At 29.2% G+C, this 8,651-nt stretch overlaps 1 pseudogene; it reads right to left on the reverse strand.

Annotated features, from left to right (window-relative positions):
* Positions 1-671: 671 nt before the first annotated feature.
* Positions 672-5,080, reverse strand: LOC130945898 (proline transporter 2-like; annotated as a pseudogene).
* Positions 5,081-8,651: the final 3,571 nt, after the last annotated feature.

The raw sequence follows: 8,651 nt of genomic DNA on the forward strand, positions 1-8,651 counted from the left end.
CTGAATTGATTCTTAAATTTTGATAACCAGGGGTCAGAAACTGCATTTTTGGAATTGTGGATTTGACGAAGCACAGAAAAGAAAGGAATCAAGAGCTTGATTAAACCAAGTGGGTTTCTATAGCCATTAAAAACGAAGATGCAAAAAGACTTTTCTTTCTCCTTTATCTAAAAACCTAATCTCTTAAGTTTGCTATTATTAATTTTTTGGTAGTGACCCTAATTTATATTTTATTACATTTGTATCCCTGATTGTGGTAATTATAATAGAACTCCTTTACTGCAATAAAATTACTATCTTTGAAAAAAAAAATTGCCTTATCTAAGATTCGAACTTATTAAAGCTTCTTAATATGACATCAACTTGGCTACCCATGCAAAAGTACAAAAATGCAAGACAAAACCAATAAAACAGGAGTAAAATAAGATTGTAATAAAATAATGTAATATAAATATATATATATAGTTATATACTATATATATCTCTGCAATGTCAACAAATTCGAGGTAGAGAAAACGAAAAAGAAAATCGAAAGGAATAAATAAATTTTCCTCCATTTTAAATTAATCATTACTTTTACCTTCACTTTTTAGTGTCTCATCAACACATTAATTCTCAGAAGAATGAAAGCAGTAATTAATTTAAGGAGAGTACTAAATAAACAACGACTATTTCAAACAATCATTTAAATAGATGGAGTAATAGAGGATTAACCCCCTAATAAGTAACAATCACTAATGACTGATTTTCTTTTTTATTTTTTCCCCCTCAGTTTTATTTTGCAATAAGCCAATAACTCATTCTCATCATCAAATAATTAGGTACATGCAAGCCCAATCATATTTAAATACAAGCTAAGGAAAGATACATGCAGTATTATTATCATGCATCTGCAAAGAAGTGATACTTCTGAATGTTATCAACAATCAATCGAACCGCAGATATTGTGGTTGCAATGGTAAGCAGAAAAGAAAAGATAATGTTGAACCAATGCCATGCCTTCTTCTCTTTTGTTGCTATCTTTCCTTTAACCTGAGGTTCAAAACCAATCCAAATTCAAGTCAACACCACACATATATATAGTCCAAGTCTAACCAACTATTCCTTCTTATTCATGATATATGATAATGTTACATACCAAACTAATTTTTTATCCAAATTCAACTAATTTTTCCAAACTAGGGGTGCCGTTTTACTTTTCTTTAATTTCTTTCTTCCAATTTTCTTTTTCCTCTTCTTCCCTCTTTCTCTTTTCTTTGTGTATTATTTCCCCTCCTTTACTTTTTATTTTCATCTTTTCTTTTCTACTTTTTTAATTAAAAAGTACATAAACTCTAGTTGTAAAATACAGAACTTTTTAGTTAAACAATAGATAAATTATTTTGAATTTTGTATTTATAATAAAAAAGTTTTATATTTTCTTCCTATATTTTTTTATCAAAAAATTTATATATGTTTACTTTCACAAAATTTCCATATGTATTATTAATAAATTTTGCATTTATTTCTTATATTTCTCTTAAAAATTTTATATGTTTATCATTACAAAATTTATGTATTTATTATTAATAAATTTATATAGTTGCTTTTTATATTTCTCTTACAAAAATTGTGTTTACTTTAAAAAAAGTATGTGCGTAATATTGCAAAATTTATGTGTGTAGTGTAGAAAGGAAGAATTATGTACTTTTTTCCTTCTTAGATTTTTTTTATTATTCTTTTTTTCATAAAACTTTTAAAAATACTAAAAATAAAAAAAAACAACTAAACAAAAAAAATAGAAAAAAAAGGAAAAGACGTCAAAGAAGAGAGAAGAGAAATAAAAGACACAATAAAAGAAGTAACATAAGATGCCAAAGAAGAAACAGGAGAAAAAGAAGAAGATGAAAAAAGAAAGAAAGAAAATGAGGACCGAATAATTAAGTAATTAAATAAAATGAGAATAAAGAAGGAAAACCTTAATGAAGACCATGCTGGGGAACATGAAGGTGAGGGGCACAAGTGAGAATGAGCCAAGCAAATTGACAAAGTCACCCATAAAGGGGAATGCAGCTGCCACCAGAGTGTTCCCTGAGAAAAACACTCCTCGCACCAGAAACAATCTCTTAAAGTTCTCCCCTGAATGCATTCCCTTCTTAATGTCCAAGAATTTTGTGTCCAATGTCTCATGAATTGGTGCTACAAACATCTGCATCATAGAAACCCAAATAAATTGAGTTTTACACTCATCCTATAAATAGCAAATCGATGTAACTCAACAAATACAAACTTTATTTATCAGACACTAAAATCAATCTATTAAAATTAATTATTTATATAGCATATATATTAAAAATAAGATAATAAATAATATATATCTGTACACAAAAATATATAATTGATCTAAGTATTTAATTCAATTTAAAGAAAAAACATATAATTATTTTTTTTGAAAAAAAATCATCTAAGTATTTAATTTAATTTAAATTAAATTAAAAGAAGCAAGTGGGAGATATTTTATGTTAAAACTTAAAAGTGGGCATGATAGCTTTGACAAGAATAAGATGTTACATGTTGGGAGATAATGGACTGAAGAAAATTAATGGCATTAACAAGGACGTTGATCCATCTGGGCCCACTCAAGTTTTCAGGGAGATATGAGGACACAATTGATCCATAAGCCCAATATCCCAAAATGGTGACTCCATAGTAAAACATGACTCCCACCGTGTATTGTGAATACAAGGCCTTCCTCATGTTCTTCACCGCTGGCTTACGTAGTGTGGACTTCAACCATCAATAAAAGAAGAAGAAGAATCAATTCTTTATTAAAATCATACTCATTCATGCAATTTCGTATCCGTAACAAAAAGCATTCTTCTTTTTATATTATGTGGGTGACAACAACGGTCAACAGAAAAAGCGGTGAAAGTCAACCACAGATAAGGTTGATTTGTCTACGAAAACGATGGTAATAATGCAATAGATAGAGTATCTTCTTTAATACTAAATACTGAAAATATCTATTGGACCCCACCCGTCTTTATTCAATATTCATTTCTTCTACATTCTAGAATAAAACCTACTATTCTTATCTATATATTGGAACGAAACCTTTTTATAAAAAGAGCAATTTTGTAAATTAAATTTTATCTACGATTGAAGTATGGTGTTGAATAAAAATCAGTCTAACTAAATATTCTTTATATATTGTTTAGCCTTTAAAAATAAAAAAAATAAAAAATAAATAATTTTTTTATTTTTTAAATAACTAATAATAAAAATAAGAAAAAGTCTAGAAACCAGCAACTTTTGTGTTTTCTGACCAGCACTTAACATCAAAAGAAAAGTGAGTGATTTCTCACTATTTGAGGTAATCTCACACTATTAAAAATATTATTGATAGTCAATTGATGGTTACAAAATGCCAAAGTTACTGCCCTCTAGCACTGTTCTAAAAATAATATTTAAATTAATTAAATAATAATAAATTTTTAAAAAAATTAACTAAAAACTGAATTTTAAAAAACAAATAGTATTTTTGAATAAAAATATACCTGTATCTCAAGAAGTAGACCACCGGTATTAGCGACTATGATTGCAGAAATAGCTCCAAACGCATTGAAAACCTTGCTAACCTCGCTTCCACTTATATCATAGTTTTTGTCCGAATTTGCTTTTCCTAACAAGCACAAAACATATTATAACAAAAAAATTAACTGGCATGCAAAATTTAATGATAAATTAAAAAAGATCAAACTTTAATATTACCATCTTTGACTAGAACAATTAGAAGCAGTACTATATAGGAGAGGGTGAGAATTGCAGAAGCTCCAAGCCAATTTCTCATTGCAGATATTGTTGGGACGAAAAATGCAAACACAAAGTAGGCAGCTCCTGTAATCACTATGTAAAATTGGAGCCTCAACGGTGAATCACTAAATTCTGAATTTATTTCCTGCATTGAATTAAACAATCACTTTCCCTGAAATTAATTAAAGCTATAACTAATTAAGGTAATTGAAGTTAGTTATTATTAATTAGTAGTTACTAGCTACCTTAAGTGCCTTGCCTCCAAGTAGGATGAAACCCATGTTTCCAAGAAGTAGGGTTAAAAACTGGAAAATCCATGTGACATGATACAGCTTCTTCCCTTCACAAATTAAGAAATAAAGTGAAGATTTACGTGCAGTATCTTCGTACGAAATTAAAACAGAAAATCGTTAGATAATTTAACAAATTTAACTAGATTGTCAAATTCTTAACTATTAATTTCATATGAAAACAATTGTACGTGAATTTTCACTAAGAAATAATAATTCAATTAATACTCATGTAGTCTTCTTTTTCAGATAGAAGTTAGGACATAGAACAAGATATAAATATAAATTTAAAGTAATCGATCATAATCACCATAAGTGAATCCCATGAGGTCTCTGTATCTGATGAATCTTTTGCCATCAATGAAGTGAAATGCAGCCAAGAGCCAGTTGCCATAAGCAGTGTAGAATCCCACAACAACAAGACAGAGAATGCCCCAAGTCCAACCCAGTGGCACCATAATTAAGTTAGAAAATGTCAGTATCCAACCACAGTTGAAGCTTGTCACTAACATCAACCCCACTTGTTGCCAAGAATCTACAAAATTATTGTTACCAATAATTCATCAATTCAAATACAAAGTGTTGTAACAATATTTATATATTATTCCAACACAAAGTACACTTCAAAAATTCAAATTATATTTTTTTGTATCAGTTAAACACAACTTTTGGTACAAAAACAGAGATATGAGGAGAGAATATAGGTTGTAACCATGGTCGATGGTATGAGCAGTAGGTGGGGCATGTTCATCACCAACATTTTGGCTACCCTTTTCTTGGTCCTGTTCAAGGCTCAAAGACTGTGATTTAGCACCTTCTACTTCCATGGAGATCGGAGAATGTCCAAAAGATCTCAAGAAAAGAAAAACCACCCTTTAATTTGCTCCTGAAATATATGTATATGAGGAAGAACACATGCAAATAATTTTGGTTGGTGGATGGTTTATATCATGTATAAGGTGAATAATAACACCCTTCAAGCCTCAATAATCAAGATTTAAGAATTAATTTTTAAAAAATGAAAATAAAAATAAAAAGGTGTCCAAAACTCGAGAAAAGACAACAATATATGATGATTGATGAGTGGGATATTTATTAATTATTTATCATTTACCATTTATCATGACTCTTTGCATCACGTGACAAAACGAAAAGGAAAAGCAATTGATTGGTTTGGCTGGTTTAATATTATTGACTGCTTCAGCTTAATATGCCAACGAATTAACGATGATTCATGAATATACTAAAAATTAAGATAAAAAAGAAAAGTATAGTAACTAGAGTTAAACAAGAAAAGACAAAAGAGGCAAAGCCAGTTATTTGGAGCTATTTATATACTAGGTTCGAGATAATATATGATCCACCAGGAATGCCGCAAAATAATGGCTATCTTATGAGTCAATCTGAACAACGTTATTTATCTAACTGTTATTGAAAATTACAGTTTGTGCCGCATAGATGATAAATTATTTTGGATCTTCGTGGACAAAGTTTTTAATTGGCTTTCTGTGATCATGCAAACAAAAGAAAAACAATAAAAAAAAAACACTTAAATAAGTTTTTAGGTTTAGAATTTTTTTTTTCTTTTAATCTATTAGAATTTATAAAAGTTTTTATTTTAGTCATTGTCAATTTCTAGTTGTTTGTTAAGTATCGATTTAATTAAAAGATCAAATACTGATGTAAAAAATGTGTTACGTTAATATTTAACTTGTCAATATTTAACAAAATTAACTAATGATATGAAACACTTTTTAGATTCTACTGAATAAAATATATATGTATATATATAAAAAAGATATATATATATATATATAAGTCATTAATAAAATACAATGAAATAATCAACAAAATTGTTACTTTGGTAGTTAAAGAGTTGTAAACTTTTCTTTTTGCTTTTAAAGAATCATAAATGATAAAATATATATGAATTGAACTAGCATATTTTGTGTAAGTTAAATATCTCTATGAAAAATTTACATTAGATAAGACATAATGAAATTTTTGTATAAAGAAATATTAAGAAATTATTAAAATTTATTATTTTTTGTTATTATTTAGTCATTAATTTATTTTTTTATTTGTATCAAATATATTTTTTATAGTTAATTTTTTAAAAAGTTTAGGACTAATCTAATAATAATAATGCATAATATATAATTATAACTGATTTGTTTGTATCGAAGGTTATTCTTATAAAATTGTTACTGAATTGGTCTTAATTTTTTTGAAAAAATAGCCGCAAGAGATATATTTGATACAAATAAAAAAATTTTAAAATAAAATTAAAATAAAATAAAATTTATGAGTATTTTTAAAACTTTTAACAAGTTTCATAGACAAAAAAATATACATAAAAAAACATTTACTTACAATCACATGATAAATGTCTGTCCTATTGGCCGTGATATCACTTGTCGGTTCAACTACCAACCCGACACATCCCCTTGGGATGTCGCCTTTCGGTCACGAATAATTAGTACCCCAAGGATATAGTGTCTGGCATGCTCTTATGACTCGAAAGGATGCAAGCGGAATACTCTGCCTCAGACATCACATCTCAATGTAAACGGGATTAACCACCATCCTTATGGCGGCACCGCAACCTCGACAAGTGGGATTAACCACCGTCCTTGCCAAGCGCATATCGACTTACCAATCAAACACATCAGAATATATGTACCCAGTCTCAGTGATCATTGTCATTCTCATCATATCCAACAATCTCAATTATTCATTTGTCTCAGTACATCATCATCTCAACACGCCGCCAATCCACTGAAGTCATTCCATCAACAGACTTCCGAAACCTAAGTCACTGTCTCTAATCATATAATAAGAAATATTTAACTAACACTACAACATTTAACACATTTAGTAACATTTATCTTTTAACATTTATTAAAATGTTAGTAATTATAATAAAATTAAATACTAAGTAACAGTTTTATAAAATGTTAGTAAATGAGTTTAATTTTTATAAAAAGTTTACAAAAACTGTTACCTATTCCTAATTCCATAAATAAAAAAATTCTTACTACTCTAAAATCGAATCCACCATCACTCTCAGTCTCATTCTCATTTTTCAATCTCGCTCTGCCTCCTTAATCTCTCAGTTCTCTGAATCTCTCGATCTTGTTCTACCTCCTCAATTTTTTGTTTTTCCTCTTCTCGATCTCTCACTCTGCCTCATCGATCTCATGCATGATTCAATCGCAGACTCAATCTCATTCCAGTAAGGTAAGATTTGAAATCATAGGTGATTCTCTTCAAATTCCTAGGGTTTGATTTTCATAGTTGTAGCTGATTCTTGAAATCTCTTCAAATCGGAAGAGTCTGAATTTAGTAAAAATGAACTAATTCTCTCTTCAAATCTGTAGAAGTTTTAATCTAATTAGCTCCGTGAGAGTTGAATAGCTAATTGATCTTAATGAATTTGTTGACTCGTGATCTAGCAGGTCAAATCAAAGGAGATGTTTAATTTGAGGAGGTAGGAACCCTAAAATTGATTGCGATAGGGCGAGGAAAGATTGCGATTCGAAGGATCGAAATTCAACGAGCCGGCAAGTAACATTTTCGAAGAGAAGAAATGGATTGCTGAAGAAAGCTAAAGAATGATCCATTCTCTCTGATGCTGAAATTGGATTGATTGTGTTCTACTGGCATGCTTTATGAATATACAAGCACCAGGTAATTAATTAACTAATTAATTAAAACTATTAATTAAATATCTATAATTACTTAGTCTCCTTTTCTCTTTGATTTGTGGATTGAATGTGCTTAGTTATTTTATTTATTTGGTGATTTCCACAGGAACTTCCATTATTGATTTATTTGGTGATTTCAGGATCCAGTAACAGGAATTCCGACTTGGCATCAAAGGCCACAATCTCCTCTAGTAATGTAAGCGCGGACACAATTCAAAATTTGTCTATCAATTAGCTTTTGATACAGAATACTTGAGTTTTGATACAACTTGATGATAAAACACCTTTAAATTGTATATTTGTGTGATACATATATTTAAGTGTCTTTTGAACGGCTGTGCAATACTAGATCTGATTTTTGTGCTGACTGGGTACATTGTTCAACAGGTATGGGTTTAGTAAAGAAGTTGTTGAATGCCCTGGTATGTTTTGTGGTCTTTGATAAAAGCTTCTCTTTCACTACATGGCATATATATATATTCATGATGTTGCCTATTAATTCATGCTTTACTCCTCTTCTGCCTGCACCTATACCCTTTCTTTAATTTTATATCCATTTGTAGCAAATGTCCTGTATTAAACCATAATGTTAAGATGGTTTCATATGACAACTGCCATAACTTTCTGAGAGGTGAATAGTAGATCTCCGATAAATGCTCATAATAGTTGCATCTGAAATCTATTTTGAGTTTACTAGGTAGGAGAGATCGGAAGAATGAAAATGAGAAATGTATCAAGAGTTCAAGACCCGTGGTGGGTTTAAATAAGTATCTTTATAATTTTGTTTTAACCAAGTATTCTCATACTAAAAAGATCTTTAACCTTTTAAGACAAACAATATTGTGATTAATTCTTCATTATT

The sequence above is a fragment of the Arachis stenosperma genome, chromosome 1, assembly GCF_014773155.1.
Source record: "Arachis stenosperma cultivar V10309 chromosome 1, arast.V10309.gnm1.PFL2, whole genome shotgun sequence".
In the NCBI taxonomy this organism is placed as follows: Eukaryota; Viridiplantae; Streptophyta; class Magnoliopsida; order Fabales; family Fabaceae; genus Arachis; species Arachis stenosperma.